Below are 20,283 nucleotides of genomic sequence, written 5' to 3' on the forward strand. Positions count from 1 at the left end.
TACACCCTTAAAAAAAAACTAACACTAACCCCCTGAAGATCGACTTACCGGGAGAAGTCTGCCGGGCTGAAGTCCTCAACGAAGCCGGGAGAAGTCTTCATCCAAGCCGGGCGAAGTGGTCCTATAGACGGGCAGAAGTCTTCATCCAGACGGCATCTTCTATCTTCATCCATCCGGGGCGGAGCAGGTCCATCTTCAAGACATCCGATGCAGAGCATCCTCTTCATCCGACGACTAAAGACGAATGAAGGTACCTTTAAGTGACGTCATCCAAGATGGCGTCCCTTAGATTCCGACTGGCTGATAGAATTCTATCAGCCAATCGGAATTAAGGTAGAAAAAATCCTATTGGCTGATGCAATCAGCCAATAGAATTGAAGTTCAATCCTATGGGCTGATCCAATCAGCCAATAGGATTGAGCTCGCATTCTATTGGCTGATTGGAACAAGGTAATGGGGAGCTTAGGTTTTTTTAGATAGTATTTTATTTGGGGGGTTGGTTGTGTGGGTGGTGGGTTTTACTGTTGGGGGGGTTGTTTGTATTTTTTTTTACAGGTAAAAGAGCTGATTACTTTGGGGCAATGCGCCGCAAAAGACTTTTAAGGGCTATTGGTAGTTTAGTTTAGGCTAGGGTTTTTTTTATTTTGGGGGGGCTTTTTTTATTTTGATAGGGCTATTAGATTAGGTGTAATTAGTTTAAATATCTGTAATTTGTTTATTATTTTCTGTAATTTAGTGTTTGTTTGTTTTTTGTACTTTAGCTAATTTAATTTAATTTAGGTAAATTGTATTTAATTTAGTTAATTTATTTAATTATAGTGTAGTGTTAGGTGTTAGTGTAACTTAGGTTAGGTTTTATTTTACAGGTACTTTTGTATTTATTTTAGCTAGGTATTTATTAAATAGTTAATGACTATTTAATAACTATTGTACCTAGTTAAAATAAATACAAACTTGCCTGTAAAATAAAAATAAACCCTAAGCTAGATACAATGTAACTATTAGTTATATTGTAGCTATCTTAGGGTTTATTTTATAGGTAAGTATTTAGTTTTAAATAGGAATAATTTAGTTAATGATAGTAATTTTATTTAGACTTATTTAAATTATATTTAAGTTAGGGGGTGTTAGGGTTAGGGTTAGACTTAGATTTAGGGGTTAATACATTTAGTATAGTGGCGGCGACGTTGGGGGCGGCAGATTAGGGGTTAATAAATGTAGGTAGGTGGCGGCAATGTTAGGGACGGCAGATTAGGGGTTAATAATATTTAACTATTGTTTGCGAGGCGGGAGTGCGGCGGTTTAGGGGTTAATATGTTTATTATAGTGGCGGCGATGTTGGGGGCGGCAGATTAGGGGTTAAAAATTTTATTTTAGTGTTTGCGATGCGGGAGGGCCTCGGTTTAGGGGTTAATAGGTAGTTTATGGGTGTTAGTGTACTTTTTAGCACTTTAGTTATGAGTTTTATGTTACGGGGTTGTACCATAAAACTCTTAACTACTGACTTTTAAATGCGTTAGGACTCTTAACGGGGTAGGGTGTACCGCTCACTTTTTGGCCTCACAGGACAGGCTCGTAATACTGGCACTATGGAAGTCCCATAGAAAAAAGTATTTACAAAGTTTACGTAAGTCGTTTCGCGGTAAGGCCAAAGAAGTGTGCGGTGACCGTAAACCTTTAAGACTCGTAATACCAGCGGGCGTAAAAAAGCAGCGTTAGGACCTCTTAACGCTGCTTTTTTACCCTAATGCACAACTCTAATCTAGCCGTATTAGATTTAACCAAGACTTTGGTGTACGTAGAAATCAGCTGATCTCAGAGTAAAGTGTAAGCAAGTGCCCCCATACACACACATGTACAAACACAAACATAGATAACAGAAAGACAGAGAGATAGATAGATAGATAGATAGATAACACATACAAAAAGTGTGGCACCCTCTTGCAAGTACACAGCAAGACTAAAAGCAAAAATGGAAGTTAGTTACAGCATTTGGCCAAAGGGTTTAAGCCCAGGACCACGTCAAGGTTTTCCCTAGCCTGAGTTGCTGGGAGTTGTACAGCTGTCTGTAAGCATCTAGGGCTGTGAGTTTTACAGTGACATGAGATGTGTACCCAGTCAAAATCCACATCTTAGTGTGCTGCACTTTCACAAGAAGAAATACGGCTCCAAAAGAGCCGAATTCCATAAGAGGCTGCCTTCTTCTGCATTCGGCAGTTAACAAAACTGTGTTATGCACATGTCTAATATATATATATATATATTATACATACATACATACTGTACATACACATAAATATTCAGTTTGTGGCTTATTGTTTTTTTTAAATATATGAAATTATTTCTACAAAAGTGGTTAATGTGGTCATGATATGTTCATTTTGCCATTATTTAACCCCTTAACGACCAAGGACGTACGCCATACATCCTCAAAAAAAATACACTTAACGCCTGAGGACGTATGGCGTACGTCCTCGGTCTAGAAAGCAGCTGGAAGCGATCCTGCTCGCTTCCAGCTGCTTTCCGGTTATTGCAGTGATGCCTCAACATCGAGGCATCCTGCAATAACCCCCCTTGGCCATCCGATGCAGAGAGAGCCACTCTGTGGCCCTCTCTGCACCGGACATCGATGGCCGGTTTCGTTGGTGGGTGGGAGCCAGTCTGGGAGGCGGGTGGGTGGCCATCGATGGGCCGTATAATGTGGAGGGGGGCGGGATCGTGGGCGGCAACGCCGGGGGCGCGCGGGGGCGCGCGCACGGGGGCGCGCGCACGGGTAGGGAGTGGGTGGGAACCGCTACACTACAGAAAAATGATGTGCAAAAAAGTGGCAGTGAGGGCCAAAAATATCTAAAGTATATCGATCTAATAGATCTGGGAGGGGGTGGGGGGGTTGGTCTTTTGGGGGGGGGCAAGCTACACTACAGAAAAATATTAAAAAAAAATAATAAAAACAAATGTTTTACTATAAACTGGGTACTGGCAGACAGCTGCCAGTACCAAAGATGGCTACTAATAAATTAGAGGGGGATGGTTAAAGAGCTGTTTGGAGGGTATCAGGGAGGTTGGGGGCTAAGGGGGGATCCTCCAGAGCAGCATATGTAAATATGCCTTTTTTTATTTATTTTTTTTATCAAAGATAGCTTTTTTTTTTTAGTACTGGCAGACTTTCTGCCAGTACTTAACATGGCGGGGACAATTGTGGGGTGGGGGAGGGAAGAGAGCTGTTTGGGAGGGATCAGGGGGTGTAATGTGTCAGGTGGGAGGCTGATCTCTACACTAAAGCTAAAATTAACCCTGCAAGCTCCCTACATGCTACCTAATTAACCCCTTCACTGCTAGCCATAATACACGTGTGATGCACAGCGGCATTTAGCGGCCTTCTAATTACCAAAAAGCAACGCCAAAGCCATGTAAGTCTGCTATTTATCAACAATGGGGATCCCAGAGAAGCATTTAGAACCATTTGTGCCATAATTGCACAAGCTGTTTGTAAATGATTTCAGTGAGAAACCTAAAATTGTGAAAAATTTAACTTTTTTTTTTATTTAATCGCATTTGGCGGTGATATGGTGGCATGAAATATACCAAAATGGGCCTAGATCAATACTTAGGGTTGTCTACTACACTACAATAAAGCTAAAATTAACCCTACAAGCTCCCTACATGCTCCCTAATTAACCCCTTCATTGCTGGGCATAATACACGTGTGGTGCGCAGTGGCATTTAGCGGCCTTCTAATTACCAAAAAGCAACACCAAATCCATATATGTCTGCTATTTATGAAAAAAGGGAATCCCAGAGAAGCATTTACAACCATTTGTGCCATAATTGCACAAGCTGTTTGTAAATAAATTCAGTGAGAAACCTAAAGTTTGTAACAAAATGTGTGAAAAAGTGAACAATGTTTTTTATTTGATCGCATTTGGTGGTGAAATGGTGGCATGAAATATACCAAAATGGGCCTAGATCAATACTTTGGAATGTCTTCTAAAAAAAAATATATACATGTTAAGGGATATTCAGGGATTCCTGGAAGATATCAGTGTTCCAATGTAACTAGCGCTAAGTTTGAAAAAAAGTGGTTTGGAAATAGCAAAGTGCTACTTGTATTTATTGCCCTATAACTTGCAAAAAAGCAAAGAACATGTAAACATTGGGTATTTCTAAACTCAGGACAAAATTTGGAAACTATTTAGCATGGGTGTTTTTTGGTGGTTGTAGATGTGTAACAGATTTTAGGGGGTCAAAGTTAGAAAAAGTGTGTTTTTTTCCATTTTTTCCTCATATTTTATAATTTTTTTTTATAGTAAATTATAAGATATGATGAAAATAATGGTATCTTTAGAAAGTCCATTTAATGGTGAGAAAAACGGTATATAATATGTGTGGGTACAGTAAATGAGTAAGAGTAAAATTACAGCTAAACACAAACACTGCAGAAATGTAAAAATAGCCTTGGTCCCAAAGGTCAGAAAATGGAAAAGTGCTGTGGTCATTAAGGGGTTAATTTGCTTTCACCTAGATTAAGAGTTTTGCGTTAGCCTTAAAAAGCAGCGTTGAGAGGTCCCAACGCTGCTTTTTTCCTAACGCTGATATTACGAGTCTTTCAGGTACAGGTGTACCGCTCATCTTTTTTTACGCAACTCTAAAATACTGCAAATCCACTTACGTCAATTGCGTATCCCATATTTTCAATGGGACTTGCATAACGCCGGTATTACGAGTGTTCCTAAAAGTGAGCGGTACAGCCTCTCCTGTCAAGACTGGAACCGCATTTAAAAGTCAGTAGTTAAGAGTTTTATGGGCTAACGCCGTAACATAAAACTCTTAACTAAAGTGCTAAAAAGTACACTAACACCCATAAACTACCTATTAACCCTAAACCGAGCCCCCCCCCCACATCGCAAACACTAAATAAAAATATTTAACCCGTAATCTGCCGAACCGGAGATCACGCCACTATAATAAATATATTAACCCCTAAACCGCCATACTCCCGCATCACAAACACTAGTTAAATATTATTAACCCCTAATCTGCCGTCCCTAATATCGCCACCACCTACCTACATTTATTAACCCCTAATCTGCCGCCCCCAACTTCGCCGCCACTATATAAAATGTATTAACCCCTAAACCTAAGTCTAACCCTAACCCCCCTACCTTAAATATATTTTAATACATCTAAATAAAATTACTACAATTAACTAAATAATTCATATTTAAAACTAATACTTACCTATAAAATAAACCATAAGCTAGCTACAATCTAACTAATAGTTACATTGTAGCTAGCTTAGGGTTTATTTTTATTTTACAGGCAAGTTTGTATTTATTTTAACTAGGTAAAATAGTTATTAAATAGTTATTACCTATTTAATAACTTCCTAGTTTAAATAAAGACAAATATACCTGTAAAATAAATCCTAACCTAAGTTACAATTACCCCTAACACTACATTATAATTAAATTAATTCCCTACATTAAATTAATTACAATAAAATAAAATAAAGTACAAAAAAACAAACACTAAATTGCAGAAAATAATAAAATAATTACAAGTTTTTTTAAACTAATTACACCTAATCTAATCCCCCTAATAAAATAAAAAAGCCCCCCAAAATAATAAAATCCCTACCCTATACTAAATTGCAAATAGCTCTTAAAAGGGCTTTTTGCGGGGCATTGCCCCAAAGTAATCAGCTCTTTTACCTGTAAAAAAAATACAATACCCCCCAACATGAAAACCCACCACCCACACACCCAACCCTACTCTAAAACCCACTCAATCCCCCCTTAATAAAACCTAACACTAACCCCTTGAAGATCACCCTACCTTGAGACGTCTTCACCCAACCGGGCAGAAGTGGTCCTCCAGACGGGCAGAAGTCTTCATCCAAGCCGGGAAGAAGAGTTCCTCCAGACGGGCAGAAGTCTTCATCCAGACGGCATCTTCTATTTTCATCCATCCGGAGCAGAGCGGGTCCATCTTCAAGACATCCGATGCGGAGCATCCTCTACTGTCTTCATCCGACGACTAAATGACGGTACCTTTAAGTGACGTCATCCAAGATGGCAATCAGCCAATAGCATTGAAGTTCAATCCTATTGGCTGATCCAATCAGCCAATAGGATTGAGCTTGCATTCTATTAGCTGTTCCAATCAGCCAATAGAATGCAAGCTCAATCCTATTGGCTGATTGGATCAGCCAATAGAATTTTTTCTACCTTAATTCCGATTGGTTGATAGAATTCTATCAGCCAATCGGAATTGAAGGGACGCCACCTTGGATGACGTCACTTAAAGTTACCGTCATTTAGTCGTCGGATGAAGACAGAAGAGGATGGTCCATGTCGGATGTCTTGAAGATGGACCCGCTCCGCTCCGGATGGATGAAGATAGAAGATGCCGTCTGGATGAAGACTTCTGCCCGTCTGGAGGACCTCTTCTTCCTGGCTTGGATAAAGACTTCTGCCCGTCTGGAGGACCACTTCAGCCTGGATGGGTGAAGACGTCTCAAGGTAGGGTTTTCTTCAAGGGGTTAGTGTTAGGTTTTATTAAGGGGGGATTGGGTGGGTTTTAGAGTAGGGTTGGGTGTGTGGGTGGTGGGTTTTAATGTTGGGGGGTATTATATTTTTTTTTTTACAGGTAAAAGAGCTGATTACTTTGGGGCAATGCCCCGCAAAAAGCCCTTTTAAGGGCTATTTGTAATTTAGTATAGGGTAGGGATTTTTATTATTTTGGGGGGCTTTTTTATTTTATTAGGGGGGTTAGATTAGGTTTAATTAGTTAAAAAAACTTGTAATTATTTTATTATTTTCTTCAATTTAGTGTTTGTTTTTTTGTACTTTAGTTTATTTTATTTTATTGTAATTAATTTAATTTAATTTAGGAAATTAATTTAATTATAGTGCAGTGTTAGGTGTAATTGTAATTTAGGTTATGATTTATTTTATTTATAACTAGGAAGTTATTAAATAGTTAATAACTATCTAATAACTATTCTACCTAGTTAAAATATACAAAGTTGCCTGTAAAATAAAAATAAACCCTAAGCTAGATACAATGTAACTATTAGTTATATTGTAGCTAGCTTCTGGTTTATTTTATAGGTAAGTATTTAGTTTTAAATATGAATTATTTAGTTAATTGTAGTAATTTTATTTAGAAGTATTTAAATTATATTTAAGTTGGGGGGGTAGGGTTAAGGTTAGACTTAGGTTTAGGGGTTAATACATCTAATATAGTGGCGGCGACGTTGGGGGCAGCAGATTAAGGGTTAATAAATGTAGGTAGGTGGCGGCGATGTTAGGGACGGCAGATTAGGGCATAAAGGAAAAAATGAAGTCGTCAGTAGCTGGTTTAAAAATTAAAAGTCTCTTTATTTAAAAAACTCTAAAACATGGAGGGTATGTACCCTTAAGAAAAATAGACTAACATGTTTCGGCAAACGCCGTACTCATAGTCCCTAAAATTCACTGCACACATTTGAACTTAAAAACCCCCCTCTGGGGCATGATTGGTGGAAATTCTGGACACCAATTTAAATTTAAAGGTACAATCACATCAATTCCTATACACTTAATACTGACCTGTGCTATGACTAATAGAATATTTTATTTGTATTTAATACATTCTTACAACCTATGCTTAAATGGCATAAATCTTATAACTGTTAACTATCGATTTCACTTGGTCCAAAACTCTGGGAAATGCAAAGGTAAAGTAACATTGAAACTTTGTATGCAAAATGTAATACATAAATTCCTAACTATGTTAACAATTTTAGTACACCCAATCAACAATGTACACTTGCAATGTTCCCTCTACAAAATAGTATATCCTTATGCACCTTCCAAAGAAAATACACTTTTGGAGGAAAATATTTTTTCTTTTGAAGAAAACATTTTTATTATCATTATTATTTGAAAGATCATTCCAAACAAATATATCTACCTAAACATCCAGATAGTTCTATCAGATCATATTATCACTAAATGTGTTCACCCCTGTTCATCAGGGATGAAATAAATAAATGAATAAATAAGACCTTTAGAGGATATTGGTGGTAATGATATTTAAAGATAATTTGAATATTCAAAAAATGTCTTAGGGAGGTCCCTGAAGCAGATAGAGGTAAACAATCACTAGTAATCTATGCAAACTTTTAGCTTCTCACTTCTGATCTTATTTGTCTCATTATTATCATCAGTATTTATAGCCTTCACTACCCAATTTCCTATACACATGTCTATATATATGTATATATACAAACACTTACTTATAATTTTCGATTTACCCAGAAGAGGGAGAAAAGACAAAATCAGCTCCAGTAATTTATAAAATCATACTCAGAGTTCAGACCAAAAGGAACCTTGGTCTGAAGCCTGAAGATCCAGTACATTTCTTGTCTCGAAAGGACCTGATATTTGTCTCCTCCCCTCCTCTGGGCCTGTATCTTTTCTATTATCATCCACCTAAGGTTTTTAAACCAGCTACTGACGACTTCGTTTTTTCCTTTATCCCTTGCAATATTGCCTAAGTCAGTAGCTGAGGCTGCACTGCGGTCTGGACCTTCCCATCATCTCCCTTTGGATGGACACACTTTATTGCCTAAACCAAGGGTATGCGGTGTATCATTGGCATTTGAGACCAACACTTAATATTTGACAAGACAGCAGGAGCTGTGAAGAAAAAGGCTTGCAGTTTTATCTGTGTATTTTTCCTCAGACTCGCTACCCCATTTACTTACAGCATTCCGTTAACCAGGAAGTGACGTCACAACTGACGCGAGGACACAGAACACGCTGAATCCGCATGGTATGGACGGACAGGTGTCCGGAACAGCGGTTGCAGAGATCCCGGGCCTGAGGTATTGTTGAGGGGTATTGAAGGGAGCTGAGAGGTACTGATGTCTTGGGAGTGAAAGATTCATAACCTTGATGTTGATATTTTTGACATAAGCCGTTGCATATTATCCCTAAGTGTGAAACACAGAGATACACCGCAGCTTGGGGCATATGTTAAAGTGGATAATAGCGCTGTATATATTATCTTTGTGGACATGAGCGCTTGTGCATATATATAAGAAAGAGTAGCACTGATAAATAATTAAAAGCTGAAAGTCCGTTTTTATTGGGGAAGTTGTTAACGTTTTTTGATCTGGACATTACTCTGTTTGGAAGCAGTTACTATAGTGCTACACTGAGGCATAATCTATTTTCTAATTGTTGTCATTGAGTGCATGGGCAAAGCACTCGGTCTATCAGTGTAACATCATGCAGCAAGATATTGATCAAGAGGGATCAGCTATGGTCACTTATTACTCACTAAAGAAAGTGAATGAGAGGGACATTGATAATGTTGAAATTGTGCATATATTTTCACATGACCGAAAAAGCTATGATCTTCCTATGCTATTTGAGGACATGGAACGTCTTTTGATTAAAGAAAATAAATTAACGTGGGATATTTGGACTCTGGAAAAATATACAGCCTTAAATATGATACCCAGGGGTTTGCGGATCAAATTCCCAACCTTTGAGACTGATGACCAGGAGTTCATAGATATGTGGAATCTTATATTAAGTGACTGTTCTAGTCGATTAATGAAATTACTGATAAGTCATAAAACAGAAATGTTGAAAATCATTACAATTGAGATTTGTGATGTACAAGTGCTTTTGAATAATCATTGTACCAATATTGATTATCCCAAGTTTGATATGGTCTTGCAGAAGACAATTATGGAAGTTAAGGAAGAAATAGTAAGCATTAAGCACAGTAAATTCTTAAGGGATAAACTAGATTATGATAATTGTAAAGTATACATTTGGACAGGGGTCAGAGATTTCACTATAGGAGGAGTCAGAACATGAACAGGGGATTTAGGAGAGGTAGAGGCAGAAGACAGAGAGGTAGGGGTAACAGATCAGTAACCTCTTCAGACAGTGAAGCCGAATCTGGGGATGATAATACATTATCAGCAAATGAGGATGAGTCTCTACAAGAAGTTGTTAATAGAAATACAAACTATAACAGATTTTCAGGGCGAGGTAATGTGTATACCAGAATGAATGTGAGACAGGGCCCCAATAGAGTGTATGCAGCACAACACTCAGGTCAACCCAGGTTCCAAGCACAACATATACAGCAGCATAGAAGATACCAACCTTCTAGCAATTCTACACATTCCCTTGAACAACCCACTATGAATGAGTCAGGAGGTAGAGATGAGGAATTCTCACAAATGGAGCAGGTTTTTCAAATGGGTCAGCGTTCCAGGGGGGGGAGGGACGGGTACAATGCAACCCCAACAGGGGAGGTACCCGGTAAGGCAAACCAGGGTACCTTCAAAGTACAAACCGTCATAAATCTATCTGATCATATTTTGACAAGAGAAGAATACAAGGTGTTAAGTTTAGGCCTAGGTTTGTACCCACTGTGAATTTTAATTTGTTTCACACAATGCTAGACCTTAACAAATTCATACGTAACTTGACACTTTGTAAACACTTCACGTCAGCTGATGCAGATATGAACTTAGAACCACCCCATGGGCCAACTAATGTTAATGTGTACCAAGGCTTTCAATTCCAGGAAATGTGTGACCTCATAGCTCTGAGGGGGTTGGAACAGGAGATTGGAGTGGATACCACTAATAGTCAATCCACTTTGTGTAAGAGATACAAGAATCCTTCCACTTTCTACCCCATTCAGAGCAGAGGAAACATAGTGGAAACTTTTTATAGGAGAGTTGAAGCTGATTTGAGAACACTTAATCAGACAAAAAAAACCTGCAAAAAGGAATTTGAGCATACAGGAACAGCAAGCTATAAAATCTCTAGGTGACAATATGAGTATTGTCATTAAACAGGCAGACAAGGGGGGCTCTGTGGTCCTGATGAATAGGTCACACTATGTAGGAGAGGCCTTGAGGCAATTGGGTGATACTGACAGCTATATGAGGCTTACAGGAGACCCCGCAGATTCCTTCCAACAACAACTTATGCATCTTTTGGATGGGGCGGTGGAAGATGGTTTTATTGACCAGGACACTTGCCAGTATTTGTATGTTTCACATCCAGTGATTCCAATATTCCACCACCTACCCAAAGTTCATAAAACAACTGAAAATGTTCAGGGTAGGCCTATAGTTAGTGGAATTGGGTCAATGCTTGAACATCTTATGGAGTGGTTGAATGATCTTTTACAACCACTGGTTCGCGCCCTTCCAAGTTACATTAGAGATACGAAGCATATCTTCAATTTGGTTGAACAGATTGAATGGACACAGGATTCTGTGTGGCTCACTGTGGATGTCGTTGCATTGTACTCCTCAATACCGCACAATTTAGGCTTAAAAGCCATTGAATATTGTCTGGCAAATGAGACGACACACAGTGAGTCATTCAGGACTTTTGTATTGGAGATCACAGAATTTCTGTTGTCTCACAATTATTTCCAATTCGAAGGCGAGTTCTATCTGCAGAGGTTTGGGACCGCAATGGGCGCCAAGTTTGCCCCTACTTACGCCAACCTATTCATGGGTTGGTGGGAGCGGTCCAACATCTATGCAGATAGTAACACGTTTAGGCCTGCTATTAAAATGTATCATCGTTTCATAGATGACCTACTGTTTGTTTGGGACAGTGAGAAGTACTTGGGTCAAAATAACTTTAATTTACGATTTACATATGAATCAAACAAACAAAAAATACATTATCTGGATGTTGAATTGAAAGGTTGGCAGTCGGGCAGTATCACATCAGAAGTGTATAGGACGCCGATTTCGGGGAACAGTCTTTTACATGCCAAGATCTGCCACCCCCGACAGGTACCTTATTCAGTAGCCAAAGAGCAGTTTGTCCGCCTTAAGAGAAATTGCACGTTAACAGGTGACTTTGAAAAGCATGCTGACGCCTTACAGGGGAGATTGCGAGACAGAGGCTATAGCAATAGTGTACTTAAAAAAGCAAAGAGAGAAGTTGACAATATAAACCGAGAGGCTCTCTTAAAGGATTGTATAAAAACAAACAAGGCTCCAGAACGTAAACTAACTTTTGTCACGGATTATTCTGAACAGTATCAGAGTATTTGTAATATAATTTGGGGACATTTCAAATTGCTTGCAGCTGACGATGGTCTTGCTGATGCAGTTAGGAGGGGCTGTAGGTTCTCTTATAGAAGAAACAAATCAATTGGAAGTATAGTGTCTCCATCCCAACTTAAGAAACCTGCATCAGCTACAACACAGTCTTCTTGGCTTAGACATAGGGGTACCTATAGGTGTGGTTATTCACAGTGCAAGGCCTGTGAACATGTACATATAGGTTCATCCTTTCAATCCTCTGTTACAGGGGAAACTTTTGAGGTGGCTTCATGTCTGAATTGCTGATCCACATACTGTATCTACCTATTGTGGTGTTCAGTTTGTAATCTTCAATATATAGGATTAACGACAATAGAGGTACGTTCATGCATACGTGAGCATTTATCCACAATTAAAGTGGGTAAAATTAGTACCCCGGTGGTGGATCACTTTGTAAAGACACATGACAAGAATTGTGCCACTCTTAGGTGGATGATAATAGAGAAGATACAGGCCCAGAGGAGGGAAGGAGACAAATATCAGGTCCTTTCGAGACAAGAAATGTACTGGATCTTCAGGCTTCAGACCAAGGTTCCTTTTGGTCTGAACTCTGAGTATGATTTTATAAATTACTGGAGCTGATTTTGTCTTTTCTCCCTCTTCTGGGTAAATCGAAAATTATAAGTAAGTGTTTGTATATATACATATATATAGACATGTGTATAGGAAATTGGGTAGTGAAGGCTATAAATACTGATGATAATAATGAGACAAATAAGGATCAGAAGTGAGAAGCTAAAATTTTGCATAGATTACTAGTGATTGTTTACCTCTATCTGCTTCAGGGACCTCCCTAAGACATTTTTTGAATATTCAAATTATCTTTAAATATAATTACCACCAATATCCTCTAAAGGTCTTATTTATTCATTTATTTATTTCATCCCTGATGAACAGGGGTGAACACATTTAGTGATAATATGATCTGATAGAACTATCTGATAGAACTATGGATCTTTCAAATAATAACGATAATAAAAAAAAAAATCTTCAAAAGAAAAAATATTTTCCTCCAAAAGTGTATTTTCTTTGGAAGGTGCATAAGGATATACTATTTTGTAGAGGGAACATTGCAAGTGTACATTGTTGATTGGGTGTACTAAAATTGTTAACATACGGCTAGATTTAGAGTTTTGTCGGTAAAGACCCGCGTAGCTAATGCTGCTTTTTTTCCCAGCGCACCCTTAAGACAACGCTGGTATTTAGAGTTGTCTGAGTGGCTGCGTTAGGCTCAGAAAAGGGAGCGTTGAGCATAATTTAGCTCCACTTCAAACCTCAATACCAGCGTTGCTTACGGTATCGGTAACCTGGCAAAACGTGCTCGTGCACGATATCCCCATAGGAAACAATGGGGCTGAGCTGGCCGAAAAAAAAACTAACACCTGCAAAAAAGCAGCGTTCAGCTCCTAGCGCAGCCTCATTGTTTCCTATGGGGAAACACTCTCTAAGTCTGCACCTAACACCCTAACATGAACCCCGAGTCTAAACACCCCTAACTTTACACTTATTAACCCCTAATCTGCCGGCCCCTCTATCGCTGACACCTACATTATATTATTAACCCCTAATCTGCCGCTCCGGACACCGCCGCCACCTACATTATCCCTATGAACCCCTAATCTGCTGCCCCTAACATCGCCGACACCTACATTATATTTATTAACCCCTAATCTGCCCCCCCCCCAATGTCGCCGCAACCTAACTACAAGTATTAACCCCTAATCTGCCGACCGGACCTCGCCACCACTATAATAAATGTATTAACCCCTAAACCGCCGCACTCCTGCCTCGCAAACACTATAATACATTTTATTAACCCCTAATCTGCTCTCCCTAACATCGCTGCCACCTACCTATAATTATTAACCCCTAATCTCCTGCCGCAACGTCGCCGCTACTATAATAAATGTATTAATCCCTAAACCTAAGTCTAACCCTAACACCGCCCTAGCATAAATATAATTTAAATTAAACAAAATAATATTAAATTATTAAATAAATTAATCATATTTAAAATAAACCCTAATATAGCTTTGTATTTATTCTAACTAGGTACAATAGCTATTAAATAGTTATTAACTATTTAATAGCTACCTAGTTAAAATAATTACAAAATTACATGTAAAATAAATCCTAACCTAAGTTACAAATACACCTAACACTACACTAACACTACACTATCAATAAATTAATTAAATAAATTACCTACAATTAGCTAAACTATCAGCCAATCAGGTTTTTCCTACCTTAATTCCGATTGGCTGATAGAATCCTATCAGCCAATCGGAATTCGAGGGACGCCATCTTGGATGACGTCATTTAAAGGAACCTTCTTTCGTCGTTAGTCCGTCGGGGAAGGAGGATGTTTCGCGTCGGCGGAATGAAGATGGATCCGGAAGACAGAAGATAGAAGATGCCGCTTGGAAGAAGACATCACCCGGATGGAGGACTTCTTCTTTGCCGCTTGGATCAAGACTTCGCCCGGATGGAGGACCTCTTCTTTGCCGCTTGGATGAAGACTTCGCCCGGATGGAGGACCACATCTGCCGGATTGGATGAAGACTTCGGCTCGGCTGAGTGAACATGACTCAAGGTAGGGAGATCTTCAGGGCGTTAGTGATAGGTTTTTTTAAGCGGGGTTTGGGTGGGTTAGAATAGGGGTATGTGGGTGGTGGGTTGTAATGTTGGGGGGGTATTATATTTTCTTTTACAGGTAAAAGAGCTGATAACTTTGGGGCAATGCCCCACAAAAAGCCCTTTTAAGGGTTGGTAAAAGAACTGGTTACTTGGTAATTTAGAATAGGGTAGGGAATTTTATTATTTTGGGGGGCTTTTTTATTTTATTAGGGGGCTTAGATTAGGTGTAATTATATTAAAATTCTTGTAATATTTTTTTATATATATTTTTTTTGTATTATAGATTAGTTTATTTAATTGTATTTTAGTTTAGCTAATTGTAGGTCATTTATTTAATTAATTTATTGATAGTGTAGTGTTAGGCTTAATTGTAACTTAGGTTAGGATTTATTTTACAGGTAATTTTGTAATTATTTTAACTAGGTAGCCATTAAATAGTTAATAACTATTTAATAGCTATTGTACCTAGTTAAAATAAATACAAAGTTGCCTGTAAAATAAATATAAATCCTAAAATAGATACAATGTAATTATTATTTATATTGTAGCTATATTAGGGTTTATTTTCTAGGTAAGTATTTAGTTTTAAATAGGATTAATTTATTTAATTATAGGAATATTATTTCGTTTAATTTAAATTATATTTATGTTAGGGGATGTTAGGGTTAGGGTTAGACTTAGGTTTAGGGGTTAATACATTTATTATAGTAGCGGCGACGTTGTGGGCAGGAGATTAGGGGTTAATAATTATAGGTTAGTGGCGGAGATGTTAGGGAGGGCAGATTAGGGGTTAATAAAATTTATTATAGTGTTTTTGAGGCGGGAGTGCGGTGGTTTAGGGAGTAATACATTTATTATAGTGGTGGCGAGGTCCGGTCGGCAGATTAGGGGTTAATAAGTGTAGGTAGGTTGCGGCGACGTTGGGGGGGGGCAGATTAGGGGGTAATAAATATAATATAGGTGTCGGCGATGTTAGGGGCAGCAGATTAGGGGTTCATAGGGATAATGTAGGTGGCGGCGGTGTCCGGTCGGCAGATTAGGGGTTAAAAAAAATTATTAGAGGGTTGGCGATGTGGGGGGGGGGGGGCTTGGTTTAGGGGTACATAGGTAGTTTATGGGTGTTAGTGTACTTTATAGCACAGTAGTTAGGAGCTTTATATTCCGGTGTTAGCCCATAAAGCTCTTAACTACTGACTTTTTTTTGTGGCTGGAGTCTTGTCGGTAGAGGGTCTACCGCTCACTTGTTCCAAGACTCCAAATACCAGCGTTAGGCAAATCCCATTGAAAAGATAGGATACGCAATTGACGTAAGGGGATCTGCGGTAGCCTGGAGTTGCGGAAAGAAAGTAAGCGGTAGACCCTTTCCTGGCTGACTCTAAATACCAGCGGGCGGCCAAAAGCAGCGTTAGGACCCCTTAACGCTGCTTTTAACGGCTAACGCAGAACTCTAAATCTAGCCGTTAGTTAGGAATTTATGTATTACATTTTGTATACAAAGTTTCAATGTTACTTTACCTTTGCATTTCCCAGAGTTTTGGACCAAGTGAAATCGAACAGTTATAAGATTTATGCCATTTAAGCATAGGTTGTAAGAATGTATTAAATACAAATAAAATATTCTATTAGTCATAGCACAGGTCAGTATTAAGTGGATAGGAATTGATGTGATTGTACCTTTAAATTTAAATTGGTGTCCAGAATTTCCACCAATCATGCCCCAGAGGGGGGTTTTTAAGTTCAAATGTGTGCAGTGAATTTTAGGGACTATGAGTACGGCGTTTGCCGAAACATGTTAGCCTATTTTGCTTAAGGGTACATACCCTCCATGTTTTAGAGTTTTTTCAATAAAGAGACTTTTAATTTTTAAACCAGCTAACTGAGGCTGCACTGCGGTCTGGACCTTCCCATCATCTCCCTTTGGACGGACAAACTTTATTGCCTAAACCAAGGGTATGCAGTGTATCGTCGGCATTTGAGACCAACACTTAATATTTGACAAGACAGCAGGAGCTGTGAAGAAAAGGCTTGCAGTTTTATCTATGTATTTTTCCTCAGACTCGCTACCCCATTTACTTACAGCATTCCGTTAACAAGGAAGTGACGTCACAACAGACGCGAGGACACGGAACACGCTGAATCCGCATGGTGTGGACAGACAGGAGTCCAGAACAGCGGTTGCAGAGATCCCGGGCCTGAAGTATTGTTGAGGGGTATTGAAGGGAGCTGAGAGGTACTGAGGTCTTGGGAGTGAAAGATTCATAACCTTGATGTTGATATTTTTGACATAAGCCGTTGCATATTATCGCTAAATGTGAAACACAGAGATACACCGCAGCTTGGGGCATATGTTAAAGTGGATAATAGCGTTGTATATATTATCTTTGTGGACATGAGCGCTTGTGCATATATATATACAGGGAGTGCAGAATTATTAGGCAAATTAGTATTTTGACCACATCATCCTCTTTATGCATGTTGTCTTGCTCCAAGCTGTATAGGCTCAAAAGCCTACTACCAATTAAGCATATTAGGTGATGTGCATCTCTGTAATGAGAAGGGGTGTGGTCTAATGACATCAACACCCTATATTAGGTGTGCATAATTATTAGGCAACTTCCTTTCCTTTGGAAAAATGGGTCAAAAGAAGGACTTGACAGGCTCAGAAAAGTCAAAAATAGTGAGATATCTTGCAGAGGGATGCAGCACTCTTAAAATTGCAAAGCTTCTGAAGCGTGATCATCGAACAATCAAGCGTTTCATTCAAAATAGTCAACAGGGTCGCAAGAAGCGTGTGGAAAAACCAAGGCGCAAAATAACTGCCCATGAACTGAGAAAAGTCAAGCATGCAGCTGCCAAGATGCCACTTGCTACCAGTTTGGCCATATTTCAGAGCTGCAACATCACTGGAGTGCCCAAAAGCACAAGGTGTGCAATACTCAGAGACATGGCCAAGGTAAGAAAGACTGAAAGACGACCACCACTGAACAAGACACACAAGCTGAAACGTCAAGACTGGGCCAAGAAATATCTCAAGACTGATTTTTCTAAGGTTTTATGGACTGATGAAATGAGAGTGAGTCTTGATGGGCCAGATGGATGGGCCCGTGGCTGGATTGGTAAAGGGCAGAGAGCTCCAGTCCGAATCAGACGCCAGCAAGGTGGAGGTGGAGTACTGGTTTGGGCTGGTATCATCAAAGATGAGCTTGTGGGGCCTTTTCGGGTTGAGGATGGAGTCAAGCTCAACTCCCAGTCCTACTGCCAGTTTCTGGAAGACACCTTCTTCAAGCAGTGGTACAGGAAGAAGTCTGCATCCTTCAAGAAAAACATGATTGTCATGCAGGACAATGCTCCATCACACGCGTCCAAGTACTCCACAGCGTGGCTGGCAAGAAAGGGTATAAAAGAAGAAAATCTAATGACATGGCCTCCTTGTTCACCTGATCTGAACCCCATTGAGAACCTGTGGTCCATCATCAAATGTGAGATTTACAAGGAGGGAAAACAGTACACCTCTCTGAACAGTGTCTGGGAGGCTGTGGTTGCTGCTGCACGCAATGTTGATGGTGAACAGATCAAAACACTGACAGAATCCATGGATGGCAGGCTTTTGAGTGTCCTTGCAAAGAAAGGTGGCTATATTGGTCACTGATTTGTTTTTGTTTTCTTTTTGAATGTCAGAAATGCATATTTGTGAATGTTGAGATGTTATATTGGTTTCACTGGTAAAAATAAATAATTGAAATGGGTATATATTTGTTTTTTGTTAAGTTGCCTAATAATTATGCACAGTAATAGTCACCTGCACACACAGATATCCCCCTAAAATAGCTAAAGCTAAAAACAAACTAAAAACTACTTCCAAAAATATTCAGCTTTGATATTAATGAGTTTTTTGGGTTCATTGAGAACATGGTTGTTGTTCAATAATAAAATTAATCCTCAAAAATACAACTTGCCTAATAATTCTGCACTCCCTGTATATAAGAAAGAGGAGCACTGATAAATAATTAAAAGCTGAAAGTTCGTTTTTATTGGGGAAGTTGTTATCGTTTTTTGATCTGGACATTACTCTGTTTGGAAGCAGTTACTATAGTGCTACACTGAGGCATAATATTTTTTCTAATGGCAGATTAGGGGTTAATAAAATGTAACTAGTGTTTGTGATGCGGGAGTACAGTGGTTTAGGAGTTAATAACTGTATTATAGTGGTGGCGACGTTGTGGGCGGCAGATTAGGGGTTAATATGTGTTGTTAGGTTGCAGCGACATTGGGGGAGGCAGATTAGGGGTTAATGAATATAATGTAGTTTGCGGCAATGTTGGGGGCAGCAGATTAGGGGTTCATAAGTATAATGTAGGTGGCGGCGGTGTCCGGAGCGGCAGATTAGAGGTTAATAATATAATGTAGGTGTCAGCAATAGCGGGGGCGGCAGATTAGGGGTTAATAAGTGTAAGATTAGGGGTGTTTAGACTCAGGGTTCATGTTAGGGTGTTAGGTGTAGACATAACTTTTATTTCCCCATAGGAATCAATGGGGCTGCGTTAGGAGCTGAACGCTGCTTTTTTGCAGGTGTTTGTTTTTTTTCAGCCGGCTCTCCCCCATTGATACCTATGGGGAAATCGTGCACAAGCGAGTTTAGCCAGCTCACCCCTACCGTAAACAGCACTGGTATTGAGGTGAGATGTGGAGCAAAATTTTGCTCTCCACTCACTTTTCTGCGGCTAACGCCGGGTTTAAAAAAACCTGTAATATCAGCGTTACTGTAGGTGAGCGGTGAGCATAAACTGCTCGTTAGCCACGCACAGCTTTACCTTTTTTTTAACATTTAACACAGAAAAAAAATGTGAATCAGATTACATTCTCAAAAGGGGGTACCCTGTGCCCACAGTCTGTGAGATGGTCTGACACCCTATTACTGTATTTAGGGGCACTGTTTAACCCACCGAACTGTATGTAGTGAGTCAATAACACAGTCTGTAATCTGCCAGTGAGATGGCTGGCCTGACCCTACCTGCGCCAGTACTTTATATAGTGACCAAAGCAGTCTGTGGTATGGTCCAGTCCCCCTGTACTTTAGTGGTACTGTATAGTGACACTGTTTACCCCCGCCCCCCCCCCAATGCTGTAGTAACAAGGTCTGTAATCTGCTGGTTCCACAAACATACACACACATACATGCATAAATATACACACAGTCACATACATACACACACACATACACATACACACACACACACATAATCACAAACATACATGCATAAATACACACACACATACATAGTATACATAGACATGCCTATAGGTTTAAGTATCGGTTTAATTGTACATTACAGTCATCACCCTGTGAGGTCATGGAATAACAAATCTTTATTATTATTATTATATTAAATATGGATGGAGGAAAAAAATCCTCAGAGGGTGCGCAGGTGATGACAAATGGTGGATGTATATAAACTCAAAAGCGATGGCTGCACTCCCAATGTTCGGTCCCGATG

This window comes from Bombina bombina, chromosome 2 (genome assembly GCF_027579735.1).
Source record: "Bombina bombina isolate aBomBom1 chromosome 2, aBomBom1.pri, whole genome shotgun sequence".
Lineage (NCBI taxonomy): Eukaryota > Metazoa > Chordata > Amphibia > Anura > Bombinatoridae > Bombina > Bombina bombina.